General features: G+C 41.9%; 1 long non-coding RNA gene across 1 annotated transcript; it reads left to right on the top strand.

Moving 5' to 3' along the window:
* Window positions 1-97: 97 nt before the first annotated feature.
* On the top strand, window positions 98-17,481 carry LOC129388367 (uncharacterized). The gene is made up of 8 exons (XR_008615326.1): window positions 98-273; window positions 1,280-1,393; window positions 3,941-4,053; window positions 5,611-5,679; window positions 7,002-7,037; window positions 9,635-9,700; window positions 13,224-13,352; window positions 17,327-17,481. It is a non-coding gene; the product is annotated as an uncharacterized lncRNA (long non-coding RNA).
* The last annotated feature ends 1,848 nt before the right edge of the window (window positions 17,482-19,329 follow it).

The following is a 19,329-nucleotide window of genomic DNA, read 5'->3' as shown; positions in this document are numbered from 1 at the left end:
TAATTTTCAGTGAATAAGCGCGAGCACAGACATATTGTAGCCCACTGATCGCATTACAAAATATAAAGACGCCAAATCAACGGATACACACACAAGAGAATAGAACGGGACAGGGCGCCAGCCCTGCCCCCATCTCTTCTCTTGTGTGTGTCCGTTTATTTGGCTTTTTTATATTTTATAAGGAACAGCTACGAACAAGCCCAAAAGGAAGTGCTTTTAAGTCACTGATATCATTCAGAGGCTGCAATGAGCGCAAACTCTACAGCGGTGTTGGTGAGTAAAAGCCCCTTGAATTCGCACCGCGTAAATACTAAGGGAGACAGAATAGTATTTCAGTACTTGCTCTGCAGGACGTATGAATATAAACTTTGATAAGACATAAATATTCTGAGAAAAACCAAAGAACAACGTTACTTTTTGTATCGCGAAATCAATGGTAGTGTATTTTTCACCAGAGAAATTCATGTGGCATCAAATTGCTTGGGCCTAACATTCCGCGCCGAGTTAGGGAAATATGGGCACCCGAGTCGGTAAGAGAATAAACAGCGGTGATCGTCTGACAATGAGGCAGCAGAAAGCGTAGCGGTATTTTATTCTTATGCTTACATCAAATGTAAAACTAGAAAGTAATGCACAATTTTAAATGGCGTTTTATGATAACACTTGATAGCCTGCGCCCTGGTAATACACTTTTGCTGAAGTCGGTGATCCTTTCTCTTTTATTTTCGTGATTGACAATTGTGGTAACTAGCGATCGCGTGCGTTTGGTGCGTGTTGCTTCGCTGCTGTGAGAGAACTTTAAAAACGGAGGTAAACATAGGATAAGCAGCTATTCCAGTAGAGGTGTTGCGATGCAGTACGGCGTTCAGTACGAGAATGTAGTTATGTTTTGATGAGTGGTTCATAAAGCCTTTCGCACCTTTGTAAGAAAGTTTCCCATTTGTTTAGGCTTTTCAGCTTCAGAAACAGATCCATTCAAATATGTCGACTGCTAATTTACCCAATATGGAGGGATTGGACACCTAATTGTAGCCATCAAGCCTAGTGCATCAGCCGTTCTAAACGATACTGGTTTGAAATTTCCCTATAAGTACTTCTATTAGCTTGCAATGAGCGTTTTATTTGCGCGTGTTGTAGGTTGCCGTACATGTTTGTTTTGAAGATAAAGTACAAGATTAAGAGTTGTTTAAAATCTATGGAGGGGTTCTCCGGTCTCGGTAACGCAACTGGGCCCAAATAATAATACCTAACGCAATTTTATCTCCGGAATTATCTTTAGAGACTTCGCTAAGGACTATGCATCGTTTCCATGGTGGCATCGTCGTTTTACTCAGCGCCATATTACAGCTGTCAATCATACATCCGGACAAAGCATGCAATGTGCAACTCCCTCGTAAGTAATTCTTTCAGCCAGACGCTGTATTATTGCTGGCGTTCTTTATATGGCATAAGTGAAATGCTATATTTTTAAAAGCTGAGAGGTTTATCTTTTTCTCTAGATTTGGACGTTAATACTTTCTGAATTGAAATTTAGGATAGCAGAGCGCTCCAGCTCCTGAGACATTCAATAACGCAAATATATTGTGTACCTCCATCGTAGTCACGCGGCTTCTTAAACAGTCATGTTTGCTGCAGACAATCCTGATTTATACTTCTGAATTTACAACAGTCCTAGTAAACTACCAGAAAGTATGAACTGAAGTCGAATCTTACACTTTTGTTCATTGCCGTAAGTTGCAACTTCCAAATAATCGGAACTAAATTAAGGTAAACTTATCCACAAGCATAATTTCCTTCTGTGGCACCACGCATTGGTGTCTCCGGGTTAAGTTTCACATCGTGGAGTTACTCAGAGTGCCCCCTATGCATGGTACACGGGCATTCTTTCATTCCGCCTCCAAAAAAGTGCGGCCGCCATAGCCGGGTTTCCATTCCATGTCCTCGGAATTTTCAGCGCAACTCCAAACCACTGCGCTACCACGGCGAGTAATAATCCAGCGTCTCTGAGCCATTTTTTTATATGTGTCTCTATCGGACGCACATATAACCTAAAGAAGAACGTCTGAAGAATGAATCTAATTTCATAAAATATTCTCATTCCTGCATTGTTTATTTTTCACACTGAATACTTGAAGCTGTCCACTTCAGCACATTCCAACGCAAAGGAGCTTGCTGCAACCTTGGATAAAAGAAAGTTCAAACGGGGTCACGAAAACATTATTCCGTACTGATGCATGCGGCCTGGCCGCCTCGAGGTTTGGGCCGCTCAACGCAGCATTCAACTTTATACGGCGAATTTAGTCGTGTATCCAACCTTGAAAACGTAGTTCATTTCTTCTTGAGGGTATTCTGTAAGTGCCTACCTACATAACATGTCGCATTTATTGGCTCCTCAACTTCTGTTTAGCTAGGATAAGGTACAAGTGAAAAAGATACAGGTACTCCAAGCAAGTCAGCACTTCAGCGACAGACGAAAAGGAAATGTCCACTACGTGAACGCTTATATAATACCCCCTCCCCCCCCCCCCACACACACACACTTTCTCGTGGCCCGCATCGCAAAAAATGTGTTGTGCTGGAATTATTCGAAGTGAAGAAATACAGCCCACCCTTACGCTAGAGAGTACGTAGTCCATGCGATCGACCAATGGTCAGGATCCCTTACGAAAGGCAAGTTCTTGGAATTCGTTACGTTCTCTTTAATATCTTCATTCCCCAAATAATATGCGCACAGATTCCTAGAGTGAGAAATGGTTACGTGTAAACTGCTACTCCAGCACCTTCGTTCTTAATTATTTTCGTCAAGGATACCCTCAGATAGTAGCAATGAGTTGTTTATTAAGCTACAGCCAATAGAGGGAGGTGGCCTTTGTGGTTCAATCACAATGCTGAACCTCCTATTTTAGCCTGCCCAACATGCTTGCGTTTGTCGTCATGGGAAAAGAAATCCTATTTAGTTTAAAGGAACACGGACATTTCAACAAACATTTTCTAGTTTCACTTGGAATGGACGGCGCCCGCATAGACCGTCATAAAATCGTGTCTTTCATTTTCACATGGCTGTGCAAGATTTAACATGTTTTGTTTCGAAAAGTCGCTACATAAGAACCTCATATGCGTCTATGTTGCACTTTACCACCAATCTTCTTCTTATTCTGCTAATTGGAGAGATACCACATTGAAATTTGTGTTCTAGAGATGGCACATTGCGGTCTTCGAGCTAGAAGAACCAATTATGATTGCAAGAGCTTTCAGCGTAAAAATATAAATATAATGTTCTCTTCGATTGGCCGTATTGCTGTAAGCAAATAGGTCAGAGAGAAATGCGCAAGCAAAAAATGTATATCTACCCTGGGAAATAATTTTTATACTGCTACGGACCCTACACGAAAGTGTTAAATTGTTGCGTAGTTGTTGAGAAGATCTGTGTAGTATCTTTAAATTTCCTTTCCAGGAATTCCCTAGAATTCCTTGCTCTGTTTGTTTATGAAATGTTTGTTTTTAACACACACCTTGTTGCATCTAATACGATAACTTATATGGCAAAATCATATGTATTGGGTGTGGCGGCGCCTGCCTTGCAATCCGTAGTTTCTTCTACGTTTTTGTTATTTCTGTAAAAGATCACGCGTCTTTTCTACGGAATAAATGTAGCTTATTATATTTGAAGAGAGCGAGGTGAAACTTCATTGCATGTACTCAGGGCACATGGCAGTGACCATGTTTTCACTTATTAAGTAAAATCCAGACTTATGTAATGTATTTCATTGAGTTACGTTTGCACTGTTAGAGAATATTACATTTCATAGAGCTCTGCTGATAATGATCATTCCTACATTGGAAATTTATTCTTCTGCCGGGTCATTTTCTTTTAACCTGCAATGCGTATGCCGCAATGACCTAATTTCATGATTTTGTGCACATTGCATCGTCCGTACAGCTTTTGGGCCACGTCTATTGCGAGCGAAAGCTATGTTCGGAGATGTTGCGCGGTCGTGCGCAAAAGAGATACTAGCGTACATGAAGAATATTCGATCAGACATGGTACGAAAGGTGTGTATGTACTCATTACGAAATTGCTTTTCTAAATATACTCGTCAAGTCGCCTCTCCTCACGTTGCGGCTCGGATTCACTTGATGATAGTTCGTTCTAGTGTTGAAATTACCCTAAAAGGGATTTTTAATATGTGGGTTCCAGCATTTTTGCAAATTCATTATGAGTGCTAATTTGGTCAACAAATCTGATTGTAGCAGGTTATGCAATAACAACAGCAGACCAAGGACCCCAATTTGGTATACCTGAGATGCATTTTACACAGGCTAACAATAATAATGTTGTAAGTGTAAATTTCGTTTCATATACTTGTAGGGAGGTTTATTTTTTCCTGATCGAGACTTTACAAAGAAGTTGCATATCAAGACATTGTGCATACGTGTAAAAGTTTCAATAACTTTGTAGCTTGAATCGAAGTCGTTAGCTTTTCGACAAGCTTACGTGGAGTGTACTATGCATCCCAATGACCTCCTCTGAAAGCATGTGGTATTTGTTCAATGCTCCTGTACAGAAAGCACGTAACATGGCTGTGCTACAGTCTGCCTCTCTTGTCAGTTTACTATTATATGTAAAAATATTGTAAGTGAATTAAGCAATAGATTTAAGATGTATTTACTTTACCTTATCAACTTCCCTGTGTATAGGCCCATCATCGCAATGCCCACACGCTTATTCTACTCATGTATTTGATTACGTTACATTAAATGTGGAAGCATTGGCTTGTCCTCCTGCCGCACCTCGCTCGCAATATTTGCTTATACAGGACGTTTTTCAGCTGCACCAAATATAGACATATTCTGGGACAGACAGCGAAAATTTCACGCATGTCGTAAAAAACTTATTGTGACGGTCTTCACGTACGGTCATTACTTGGATAGTTACTTAATTTACGGCTCTAATGCCAATCTAGAAAGTGTAGCGCGAGCATTCAAGGCAAATATACTTAATACATATTCTCAAGATTATACCACTTTTGCATTATTCATCTTTACTGTGTCCGACGACATGCATTGGTGTTCCAGTTTCATTCATGGTTGAATGCATAAAACAGCGGTTAAAAAAAGATAATTACAACAATATCGCATATTACAGCAAGTTTGACGGCACAATTATCGTAGTTGCTGCCCGCCAGAGAATTAGTTCCAAGGTTATATGCCTTGCATATCCACTACCTCAAATTCAGATTGAAATGTGGGCCGCGAATAACTAAATAAGCTTAATTACAGCAATTCTCAGCTATAACCAATTATGATTTTTATTTCTCGTAGAAGTAATGACCAGCTCATCGAGTATTTGACATCAAGGGTTAGAATTGTGCCATCTTCCACAGGCTCTTTTTAAAAATTTGGAGCACCTACCAAAAAGTACCCTACGTAATGCCGTACAATACCTGTGCGTGGGTGTGTGTCGTTCAACTTTATGCTGGGAAACACCGTAGCGCTGCATTTATACTCACTAACTAAGAATAGCGTCGACACACAATGTCACAGCGTGTTGCCTAAAGAAATTCGCTGCAATCTAGAGACCTGAACACGTGTGTGATCATTGCTCTGCAGCTTATCGCCCTCACCTGCAACCACTACAACTCATGCAGGCACACAGCCCTGGATGGTAACGTTCAGCCGGTATGGCCCTCATTTTCAAACATTGTTCATTCGCGTTACAAACTTCCGACGGCGCCAAATATGGCGCAAAATTTAGCATACGAGTCTCCCTTACTATAATACCAGTAAGAAAACGCGATAATCCTCTTTAGAGAAGTGTTGCCCAGAACCTTGTATTGAATTCTTAATCCAAGAATATTTTGTGTGATGTAATAAGTCACGTTGCGGAGGTGGTGATGTGCGAAACCGTAGCAACCCTGTGAGCAAAGCCTTCATTGGGTGAGCATGTACCCAGAAATATGCGAGCAATAATCTAGCACAGCACTAATGGCAATCACAGTCGTAGATCGTCGAAATCAGACTGGCGGGTGAAGCACCCAGGTTATTTCTACTCGGCTCGTCTGAAATTGTGGTACAGTCGTTCGTGCTCGATTGCGTTCTAGAAAGTATGTCACTATTCGATCCGAGTATGCAGTACGTTTACGCAAGGTTCAGCGAGTACACAAACTGTACGAATCGGCGACCATATTCGAGAAAATTTCGATACACGTAGGCTCGTATTTAAATGAGTGAACATTTTGTAACATATTTTGGCCGATGGGAGACAGTCACGTGAAACACACAAATAAGTACGCAAATATTTCCACAACTTATATAAATGTAAACTAAAGCATTTTGGAGACTGAATGAATCGCGAAGATGAGCGCATCTTACGCACGTGAAGGCTGTAAATTTCATTAGGGTATGGATTTAGCAAGTGCGTCCAGTACCGTCAAAAAACAAACTAAGCTAGTTGTGTGAAAGCGACCTCCAGGAAAAAATAGGGCAAGGAGGCACGTCATACCAAATCGACGCTGGAGTGCACATGGTTATCGTGCAGTACAAAGCAATGGTATGGTCGCAAAGCATGGCGGAAGGCGCTCTTTTCACTATGTTGAGTTCTCCATTATACGTGGTAAGCAAAATACACCTGCAATACCTCAGAAACACTGATGCTTTCGTTCCATATAAAATCAGGAATTAACATGTGGCTTTATGGAAATACTTTAAAATAGAAATACGAAGTCCGGTAGAGAACAGTCTTTTTCGGAGTAATTTCCTGAAAATTGTTTATCCACCTTTAATAAACCTTAAGAAAGCTTCCCGGACAAAAAAGTGCCATCGTGTAAAAAAATTATATTTGTTAGTAATTTATGAGGCTGCAGAATCAAACATTGCTCTTTTGTATTATTGTAACTTTGGGTGAAATTTCTGCCTTGTCGTAAAGCATGACTCCGATCTCTAAAAATTTTAAAATTTCGTTGATTTCCAACTTGATACCGCAAATTATCGTTTCTTTCCAGGTTCTCGAATGCTTTATCACCGGATTTGATAATAAGGTAAAATTTGTTTCCAATTATGAAAAAAAAAAGAAATATCTGCAGTTGAAAATTTACACTCCGCACATAGGAATCAAAGTGTGAAGAACACCATTCAGAAAAAAATTTACGCTGGTGAAGTAACCTGGGTAAACTTCAAGTTTTCACACAAAAATGAATTTGCTTACACTTTGTTCGAAAGAATAGTACGTGCTGATCTAGGCATATAAGAGAGGAAAACTACAAAATGTATAACGCGTCTTGCGCGTAATCATTCAAGGATGCAAAACCATGCCACTACTACTATAAATGACAAGATATGTGTAGGACCAAAAGAAAGCGTATGAGCAGGAGAAGATCGTAGAAGATCCAAATAGCGAAAGAATAAACAAATAACAACGCAGTAGGTGTTTCTTTGTTGTGTTTGTTATTAATGATATTTGTTATAATAGAAGGGGTTACACTTAATAGACAAAGCCTGGTAACGATTTACGAAACGGTGAACCCTATGTAATGTCATAAGCGACGAACTACGAAATCAATGCGCACCAATGCGCGTATGATAATTGACGCTAATCGGACATGTCATGTGCCTTATTACATACAATATCTGGTGACGCAATATGTGTGACAAATTCAAGGCAATTTATCTAGCTATATTTAGCCTTGTTTATCAATGTAATCGGCAATACCATCACAAATTTATTGGATCTTCTACGGGATGCACAGGCCAGGTACATCCTATCCCTTCGAAGTTCAACCTCCTTACACGAGCCATGACTGCGCCGTTTTCGACCAGACTTCCATGTTTATTGATCGCACACCACACCAAATATTTTAACACTCTTATGGATGTATAAAGGATGCTTGGCTTGTCCAATGGATAACCGCCTGACTCTTAGGAGACAATTGGAACACGTTGATAACCGCATTGGAGCCTTTTTTATTACCTTTTTGTCGAAACTAAACATTATGATGGCTGCCACAGACGACAGTAAAACAGCATTAAATAGACTTTGATAGCTTTCGCTTTCAAAAGCTTCGGTGAAATAACGAGTTACTTTTTAGTTACTGCCTCTCGCATCGATAGGTGTAGATTTGGGTCGCTGTCACATACATTAACATTTTTATAACTATAATAGTAAAACATTATCCATGGCACAGACCAGCAAACTGAAGGACGCAATCATATTTAACGTAATAGCGTTAAGGGCCCCGTGCCGGATAAAATCCGGCGTTGGCGTCGGTATCCGGCGTCCCGCGTCCAGCGTCAACCATTCTTTCTGGAATAATAATTCCGAACCACGCATATCCCACCACACAGGTCCTCCGTGTAGCGCAAGAATTAGTGAAATATTTGATGTTCTTTAAGCAAAACGCGTCAGAAGAAAAATAAAGTGCGACTTATAGAAAACCTACAGATATGGTAGCGTCGGATTCTAGCTTGAATACGAGAAAACATAAGTCTGTTACGCGGTAGCTCAAACAAAAAAAAAATCTTTTAACGCGATAGCGTTTTCCAGCTGCGTTTGCATTGGCGCAGAAAATTCGGTTTGTTACGCACGATCAAAAAAATAAAGAAAGTATCCGCAAAGATTTGCTTCGTGCACAGCGTTTGCCGCCAGCGTTTCTTGGTAAACATTAGGGTTACATAAGCTGCAGTTGCCGGGAAGCGTGAGAAGCACTCAGGGATCTTTCAATGCTGATGGGTTTCGCCCTTGAAGGCGAAGCTTAAGCGTCCTCCAAAGTGAAGTTCACTTAAGTGCACGAATCGATAATTTGGCTTATAGCAACACCAATAAAATGACAGTTCGTCTCTACAACCATCCGACAAGCAACTTTATATATTAGGATAGTAAAGTTGAGCGAATAAGTGTTCATTAATGGTAACGGGTCATGCGAACAGCGAGACCCAAGAGCTCTCTGCATGGTTCTTTCTTGGTCATGGTAGAAACATGGAAGAAATTGGAGTGCTCAGGAACCCGTATCAGGAGTACGAAATAGCCGTAGAATAAGAAGTGGCTGATGACAAGTGCGATATGCAATTTGATGAGTGCTTTCATAATTAGTATTAAAATCAGCGAAATCGTTTCGGCGTTTTTATGACAGGAGGAGCCAAGTGGCATTTGGTTCTTGCTGCATTACAATTGGCACTGATTAAACGAGCTGCATCTGCGACACTGGCGCGGGGCGAGTGCAAATGACGCCAGTCAGAGAAAGCAATTTTAATCAGTCGGAAGCACTTTCGACAGGCTATCACGCAGAATAATTCAGCAGACCACCATCGATCTTGCCTCCTGTACAGAAAAGAACGTCTACACCCTGTTAGGAATTTGCCATTCTTCCTTACATGTTGTAGTAATTATCTGACACTTTCAGAAAAGCAACGCTATGGAAATCCTCGGCATGCCCCTTATTTGGCCTCTTATTCAATTAAAATTTTTAGTTTCCTTGCCGTTTTGAGTAGGTGCAAAAAGTGACCTGAAAATATATTGTTCAACGTCAAGAAGCTTTTCTCTTGGCGAGTGTCATTGTGTTTTTGCTGTTGAAACAATGTAACGCTGCTGTTCTCTTGGCGTAAAATATATAACAGTGCTGATTGCATTATTTCATTCCAGAGTTCACTCTTTTACAAACATGTCAACGTTACTGATGCCCTCCGTGTTACTACAGAGAAACTAGCAGTAAGTACCGACATTTTACAAAAGTCAAAGATCTTTTTTTTATTCTGCCACAGACTGTTCATTCAACATCACGTGGCACGATTGCTGTAAATTATTATTTGCAGGTGGTTCACTGACAAAGCTTTGTTCATTTTTTGCGTTGAAGAAAGTGACAAAGGTGACTCCAGCACACGACTAGTAAAATACAGTCGCCGTTGCTTGGTTGACAAGTCTGTCTCAAAACAATAGACGAAAGCATACACGTGTGCGACACAACTTTTTATGGGATATATTGACCTAATTGTGGCGTACGAACATGAAACTTCCCTGAGGACATCACCTAATTGCCGCCGTGATGGCTGACGGTTTGATGCTACAGCAGACTGCACTTACGGTCATCTCGTCCTTTTCGTAGGACTTGGGAACATGTTGCGCCATGGATTCCTAGACATTGAGGACTTGCTTTCTGTGTTAGTGTGGAACCACAACAGGTAGAATAAAGCTACTAAGGCAGCGATGCTTGCGAATGACATAGCCTATATTGAAGGAATTGGGCGGAATGGTAGGAAGCACATAGTGATGACATAACTAGGTGGGACGTCTGTAAAGGGAAACAGCGAGACTTGCCGGGTAGACCTGCCGACGACAGCGATTCACAAGGTATTAGGTTCCCAGAAAACACCCAACGCACAACCCTTGTCCTCGCACATCGACCGACATGATATGGTTTTACAAAAACCAATAATGAGGAGTATGTCCTCCTTCAGAGCGCCGAAGAAACTTAGGAACAGCCGAACACTGCCCTGCTATTGCATTTCCATTTATCTGAATCTTTTGTACGCTGGTTATTGCATTGTCTCTGCTTGTCAATCTGTTTACTGTTTCCAATATCTTTTTTACATTAGTTTGATGGCGAAGAAACTAACTTTCATAATAATTATTTTTTGCTTTCTTTAGGTCTGAAGTTAGGTTATTTCGAAGCTTCTTGAACTTCTTTAATTGGTTTACATCGCGCGTACTAACAAAAGTGTGATAAATCTTGTTTTTTCTCTTAATCTTCTGTATAGTGCAGGGTTAATCCAAGTTTTTCTTATTACTTTCATATTCTTTTGGCCACATTGTAAAGGAAACGCGTCATCATGACTTACTTTTAAGTTCTTGTAAAATTCCTCGTAAACATCATTAGGATCACTGCAATCATACACGCTAGTCCAATTTATTGCCTCCACTAGCGAAAGAAATTTTTCAAGCGATTTGCCATTTTTCACTCGATATTTGCTTACTTCATGATGAAGTAGTCAGTAACAGTGTGAAGTGGTCAGTAACACAAAACAAGGGTAGATGATCGCTTATGTCGCTAACTATCACTCCACGAAACTATTGAATTCGAATTTTAAACTAATACAGCATGAAAATTGACAATAATGATTAGTATTCATTTAATATAATTTCTAAATTACAAAATTATATTTAAGTATTCTTCCCTTCTTAACTACTGCCGCTCGATTCAAGGTCGATCCCCGTAGTGGGTTACCAAACCAAACCAAAACCGGTGAACGAGTGTTGTCACCATTTCTCCTTTGCACTATCAATTTCGGCAGTTACCCTTTTATTCATAACTGAGAAAAGGTACATCAAAAACTAAAGCTCCTGCAACAATTTGATACGAATTTCCGGTAATTCCTCAAACGTTCTTTCCAAAATTTCCAAAAAGACGTACATAGCTAATATGCATTCCCCGGAACTATGCAAATCTTAATTTGGCTTCAATTAGTACTTTTTACGAAGGAACGCTTAAACCGAAGGGATTTATTTAGCCTGCCATGCACCCTTGAGGGGCATGATGCAACGTTGATCCAAACCTTCGCATACAGGCACAACAGAGAAAGAGGAGAGCAAAGAGAACACACAGGAATGGACAATGCCACAGTTGATGCACCGATAACGAATCAAGAAATGTATGCCGCCGTCTAGCATTGAAACGTAGCTCAACTCGAGACGAGGAGCATTACTATATGAAGGATCAGCGACTAGACTGACTAACCGGATACTGAAATGAGGAAATCTGGCAACCGGGAGAATTTCCTAAGCAATAGAAAGAAATGACTATCATCTTAATACCTAAACCGGGGAAAGAAGGAACACTGCAGAATGTCATGCCGGTATCTCTAATCTTCCGCTTACGCATACTTTTCAAAAAAGGTTCTTCTTATCAGGCATATTAACTATATCGGAGGGCAGGAAGTCCTCCCGCTCAGCATGTACGGCTTCAGACAACATCTTTTTTACAAGACATATTCATGAGACTACGAAATGACGGGCTGCAAAACATCCCTACAGGGGGAGAGAACATTATTGCAGCGCTCGACTTAAAAAGCGCTTTTGACACAATCTCTCACACCCCCATAATTGAAGAGTTCAAAGGAATGGGCTGTGGAATTAAGATACATAATTAAATCAGCTCTATACTCACTGGCTGTGATGTCCCAATATGTATGGAAAACATGCGATCGCCCGAACTCCTAATGCCTAACTGAGGCACACCACAGTGTGCCATCCTCTCGCCACTTCTATTCAATGTCGCAATGAACCGCTTCTCGTGAGAGCTAAAGAAAACGGACGACCTGAACTTCGCGTTTTACTCAGACATCACCTCATGAGCCCCCAAAGGCTCGTTAGGACAAAATTAACTGATGGTTCCCGAAGCCCATGCCACACGAAAAAAAAAGACATTACACAGTAGGAAGGCAAGCCAGAGCTTAGCCTCTTCAGAAAAGCTTCGGCAATAATCAAGACGTAACGTATACAGACGTAGCTAGATTTAGTAAAAGACAACTAAATCTGAGAAAGTCGCAATTTGACTTGGTTCAAGTGACACCGCACGATCTCCCCTGTAGCGCCATTTGCCGTTACCATCCGGGCGCCTTGTGTTTCCCGGATCGTGGCCGGTGTCCAGGGCTCTCCTTGTCCAAAGTTCCGTACCCCCACTGGATCGCCTGTCTACAAGAAGCAGGGCACTTCAGTATGGCTTACGTTCGACGGGAGCAAGATGTACCACAGCGCTGCCTAATCTAGAACGCGGCTGGAACCGCAGCAGCCGCATTGAAGGTATTTGTGCGCAGGCGAACGGGTTCCTTCGACAATTATGCAAGTTCCTTGCCAAACTGGTATCTCACGACACTTGCCGGCTTTTATTTAATTCCTGCTTTAGGGTTCGCAAAACCCTTTCTGCCAGCCCATTTGACTTCGGGTGTTACGGTGCGGTGCGCAAGTGTGGGACGTTATACAGCCGCACAACGACGGCGAACTCTTTAGCCGTGTATGTATACGACTTTGGTCGATTTCTAATAAATGTATGCGGTTTTCGTCTGTATACATTCCCGTATGAAGAATATTTGCGCTAAGGTAGACGATGTAAGTTTTACATTTCAGTTAAAGGTATCATTAGGTTTGTATTAAAATGGTATATTGGTCGAACCTGAACTGTTGAATTGTGCTATATGTTGCTGTTTTTGTTTCCTTTTTTATCACTTCGGGCATTTAGAACTGCACATGGAAGACTAGCTTTTCTTCAAGAACAATTACGGTCCAAGCCTTGGATGATTTTTTTACCGTATCAAGACAAGGCATACTGTCATATGGCTGGAATTGAAATCAGTCTCCAAGATTTCAAGTAAGTGAACATCTACAAATTAGTAAAGCTTCGTCTTACAGGGTCCAGTATCCTACTCTGCTTTGAAAAGAGGCATGATTCTAGAGGTCAGCTATAATGACAGTTACAACGAATACATTTAGACAGCTAGATAGACTACATTGACGACGCTATCGGTACATTTCGGTGTGGTCTAAAAGTGCGCTAGAAATAAAAATGGACTTTGGCTTTGAAACAAAGCACCTCCTTATTTCAAATGATACATAGTTCTCGTCGGTCCTAAGTCCTCGTAGAAAATTGCGTTATAAGAGCGGTGCTGAAGTAAGCAAAGAAGATGAATGCGCGCTAGAATATGCATGGAGTACCGTGATAATTGTATATCCTAGCATGAAGGCGAAGAGGCCAACGGTAGGTGCTTTCTACAGATTAATACAACTAAGTGCAGCGGCACTTAACGCGCACGTAAGCAAGATCCCAAACAGTTCAGTCAACCAATCATTTCACGCTATTCTTGGCTCTCATCTCTGCGTCGGCGCTTCGTAGCTACAGTGCCGACGCTACCGAACACGCCGACGCTAGAGGGAGTGATGGACAATGACACGCATGCCAGCAATACGACAGTATTGCTAAAGCAGGGTCATTCGCCCCACCTTGTTACTTAAGACAGAATAGCTTACTTCAGGAAGATGAAACGCCAAAACACAGAACGTTGATTGATTGCGTTCAGGACCAAGTATCGATGTGAATGAAAAATGCTTGCTTCTTTGTAATAATTATAGGTTCTTCACCTATCTATGTATCTACGTACCTATCCTCTTGCACCAAAGCAGTAACCCAAGTTGTCTACAAGACTGGACCACTGGGCATGCGGCCGTGGTCTTTATGCAGCTGTCGTCGTTCTGTGGTCGTCATGCCAGCTTCGTCATCTCGATCTCGTCATGCCGCCGTCGTCACACGTTCTACACCGAGCAGTGCGAGTTGCATAACAGCTTTGGCAACAGTCGCAGTGATGCCATCGTGGTCTTTCCGTCGTCGTGATCATATTGGACAGCCGGCTCTTGTAATGCCATGATAAGTATGCCATCGTGGTCACACAGCCATATTATACTATGGTCGTGATGCCATCGTTGTCATGCGGTCGTTTTATCTTTGACATCAGGGCAGAAACGTCATTCCGCTGTCGTCATGCCGTCGTAGTCATACTGCCATTGTTCTATGGAAGGTGTTTTTGCTTCGTCATTCTAACTTAATTGCGTTGTCGTCCTTTTATCGTGATTCCGCCGTTGTCGTAGTGCCGTCGTCGCCATTTGTCGTCGTCAGGCAATCGCTGCCACACATACGTTGTCGTCGACATGCTGTCTGTCCCGGCATCATTAGTCCAGTTCCTCACCCGGTTTTCATCATAACGTTCATCGTGACGCCATCGTCGTCATGCCATTGTCCTGATGACGTCATCGCTGCGCTGTCATCGTTACAGCACTATCTGAATTTCCTTTTCATTGTCCTCATGCTATCGTCATCATATTTATTAAGATCAGTGAACATCGAAAAAATCGCCGAAGTTGTCCTTTAAGGGCAACTCAGGCGATTATTTTATGTCGACCGATCTTAACGAAATTTTGAATATATGTTCTCTTTTGGACTGTGATTATCAGTAGCAAACTATAAGGCGTCAAGTACCTGAATTTTCCAGAAAATGGATTTTAAACATTGGTTGCGTTCTTGGCTCATGACTTTTTACTGACCACCTTGTGTTTGTGACGTGAAAGATTACGCCGCCACTGTCACTCAAATCGTCGCTTAACTCGCCGCTGCCTAGCTCGGAAACTCCCCAAAAGCTCCCTGTGTCGTCAGGAAGCATCGTGAGCTTCGCTTCTTGGGCGTTAGCGCTACGTGTACTGCGTTTTTAACACGCGTTATACGTGTTTACGTTAAGGTAGTGCAGGACTCAGCGTGACTTCACGTAGTGAAGCCACCCATTTCGCTTTCTCAGTCTCGTTTATTGCTTATTACAAATTTTTGATGAACGTCTAAGCCAATTTCACCACCCTATCGGTGACAGGACTGTCAATGCCATTTGAAAATGACAATATCTTAACATGTTTAAAAAGACGTCGCAGTTGCCCTGTAAAGTATTTCTCGTTCTGCAGGCATAGAAATGGTAAGGCATTTAATGACAGAGGTGATACCTCACGATGACCACCGATCAGAACAATAAATATGCTCGTGCCTTTGTTCGAAATTCTGTGTAAGCTCTGTGTCGTGTGATAAAAAGCTTCGCAGCCGACCCACCTTCACAGAGTGAAATGGCTCATGATGTTTATATTATGTCCCTGGTCATGCCGGCAATAATACATCTGTCCAGTTTCTGTGAATAATAGCTTTTTTTGTGTTTTTAACATTAGAACGCTAAGGGCCCCGTGTCACAGTAAATGCGGTGTCCGCAGCATTCTGCCAAAAACATTATCCGTTGTCAGCAACCACGCAGGCCATCCACATGGAGATAATTAAAACCTTCAATTTCTCAAAGTAAAATGCGTCAAAAATTTGTAAAGCCCTACTTACACACAACGTACAGTCATTACAACGTTGAACTGTAATTTGATTTTACTAGAAAACAATTTCAACATGCGAGAAAACAACTTTGCTGCACCGAAACCCAAACACAAAGTCCTTTTTCCTTGCTTACAAAGGTGTGAGCCATTGATGAGTAAGTGCATTTAGACTCTGCACTACGGGGTTATGGGCGATTGATCTCGCCCGGGCTGCCGCCGGCATCGACCAGCCATTGTATATTATTGGGCCCCGAGTCGCAGAATATCCAGTGTCAGTGTCAGCGTGAACGGGATCTGATAACGCTATTCGATTCCACTCTCATAGGTAGAGCTTAAGCATCCTTCTATTTCTTACTAATTCAAAAACAAACACTTTTCTGCCCTTCTTACATTGAGATTTCCCATTGTGTTTGTTGATAACTGGGACGAGGTGCTGCATGCTGCTATTTTTACATAGGAGGCTGGTGCCATCGGCTTACAAAATGTAATTCGGTTTTTCACTAATAGCTTTTATGTCAATAACATATATAATCAACTGCAATAGTCGCAGAATGCTTTCTTGTGGGACTCCTGTGGCAATGCCGCTAAAAGTAGGAATCTGTTTCCCTACTGCTACACACTGACAACGATAGTGTAGGTAAGTTTTTAGGGTGTGAGCGGCCATTCCCCGAATGCCATATAATTCCAACTTTCTCAGCAGTGTTTGATAGTAGATGCGGCCGAACGCCTTCCAATAATTTCTAAATGCAATAGCATATTCTTCTTTGTTTTCGAAGGCATCAATGATTTTTGGTTTTGTTTTAGCAGATCAGTTTCTGTGGACCCATTTGATAAGAAGCCGGACTAATCAGCTGCAACGTAATGCAAAAAATCATCAGTCATTTGTTATTAACTTTCATGAAGCTTTCAGAAAAACTCGAAAAAAATTGGGCCTCTGAATGGTCATGTATCTTTTGTCACTACTTTTAAATTGCATGCTGTCCTTGGCTATTTCCATTACTTTTTGTAAAGAACCTGTCGATAGTGAAGGTCATACATGTAGGCAACAGATGATGCTACATTTAATTTCATGTTTAGGGAGTGCAATTTGAATGTCATCAATATCCCGTGCTTTGCTGTTTGTGAATGAATTAAACATAGCACGTAGTGCCGCCTCGAAAATGTTCGTTCGAAGTACCTGCTGCAGGGATTTTATTCTGTAGCACATTTGGCAAAACTGGGATTTTGCGCACACATCTCCATATCTTGAAGAAAGTCATTAAATTCATCTGAAAGTTGAGATTCACGCACGCGGTGGCCTAGAAAAATTAGCTGCATGAGTGCCAGTAAGAATGGCGTTTCGTTAAGATATTGCGTTGGGTTTATGCCACAGCTGCGCACGGCCCTTACTGTGATCTTTACTAAAATGGTCATTCAAGAAGAAGCGTTTTTTATTTTCAGAAATGTGTTCCTGGTTTGATGGCCACCGCTGGACACCCATACGCAAAAGAAATTTTTCAGCATGATTTAGCCACGCACCTGGTTTTCCTGCTGTGTGTGTAGTTTGCGCGCACCTCCATTCTTTATGCGGAAGAAATAAAAATTAACAACTGATCACACAATTAACGAGAGTATGCCCGGCGGTCAAATGCTGTAATTTCATATGAGCTGCAGTTTGAGTCCGAAGCACTGAGTTGTACTACGCAGCAGAGGAAATCCACACCCAGCAGCATAGGTTTACATATTTCACAGGTCGGCAACCGGCGGCCGTGGAAGTAGGCCACCTGCAGCAGCAACATATGGTATAACTGAAGATCTTCCGTGGCTGCACAAAGTATGCCCAGGCTCCAGTGATAAATTTAGGGACGCCTTTCAGCATGCGAAACAGGAAAACCTTGTCATTAGGTCGTGATCGATGGCACAAGACATCGCTATGCACTAAAAAGAAAGTAACAGCCGCCTGGTTTGCAGCAGGGCACAGGCAGCAGGCAACCACGCATTCACTGGAGAAGCATGCCGTCCTCCCCTCAATCCCCTCCTTGTATGCCATTTTTTTTCTGAGAAGACTCTTTCAATTATGGCGGCCATCAACTAGGCGTAGACGTATAGGGTCAAGAGTAATTGCTATTCTTAACGAGTAGTCTGTAGTCATGCGGTATCACTGTTGAGGTGTTGCGACAAAAAATGGATTTGTCTAGTTGCCCCGTGCTCCATTTATTTCCGTTCTTGTACGGGTGTTTTATTGTAACACCTTAAGAGAGATTTTAAAGATCATCCATGACATGTAGCCCTATTCTACTACTTAAGCTAGAATACTTCAATGGCGGGTGATGTTTGGACAATAACTTCAAAATGAATATCTGACCAATCTACAATGTGTTTCTTGATTAGCTTTTACACTGAGCCAGTCACTTCAAAAGTCATATCCACATAGAGCGAATGCTTAGGATAACAGAAAATTCAAGATATGCGTTTGCAAAACTTGCGGCAGAAGGCATGGCTGTCCCAGTAATTTTGGGCTGCAATGCACAAAACGGCGTTTGGTAGAGAGAAAAACTAGACCAACAGTTTAATTTTACCCAAACTTTCAGTACGCCAAACTCCAAACTTGTTCAGAGCCCGCAATTCCTTCTAAGAGGATATGCCTTCTGGAAATACTTGGTTCTATTCGTGCATTGCAATTTCTGCGCTAATCAAATTAGCCAAACAGGTTATTCCTGAAATGATCTGAAATATTGAAATATGCATCTTTATTTGCAATGTAGGTATTGTCGGCAATATTGCGCAATCTAGCTCAATACCTACATTCATGCTATAAGAAATAGGCAATCTTCAAAAATTCTGTTAGGATTAAAATAAAATAACCTGTGTATGTAGGCCTAGTTTGACTAGCCGTGGCCATATAGAATGACTATTTGGTGTCCTTCACGCGGTGCATCGGGCGTTAAGAGGAGGCACTAGCCCAGGACGGCGGGTAGCCACTGTGTATTTACGCAGTATTCTAGCCCCAGTGCATAACCTATACCGCTGGATCTGTTGTCTAGGCTTGTAGTCACGAATAGGTCTGCTAGAGATCATTCTCCTTCCGAACGCCTAGCGGGTTTGTTATAGATGAAGACGCAAACCGCGGGCGACAGTCACACGTGAACAATTTATTCGTAACAAAATATGGTGACCGCCCACAGAAATGGGCAGGTGGATTATTTGGGCAACAATGGTATGGCGGTGTCAACAATGTTGGCCCTTGATACCTCTTTTCGAGCCTTCGCGCGGGAGCGACGGAGCGCCCACGTCAGCGAAGGGACCAGCCAGCCGTGAGCGATCGAAGATATAAGTAACATAGAATCGAACGGAAGACATTGCTGTACAGAATTGTGTGGTGCATATCATCCTTTTTCGTGGAGCCCGCGAGGCATACTCATATAGATAAAATAACAATCCCGCGCTGTCTCATGCTTCACACT

Source organism: Dermacentor andersoni, chromosome 10 (assembly GCF_023375885.2).
Source record: "Dermacentor andersoni chromosome 10, qqDerAnde1_hic_scaffold, whole genome shotgun sequence".
Taxonomy (NCBI): Eukaryota; Metazoa; Arthropoda; class Arachnida; order Ixodida; family Ixodidae; genus Dermacentor; species Dermacentor andersoni.
Note: the sequence above shows the minus strand (reverse complement) of the source record. Positions and strands in the feature narration are given on the sequence as shown.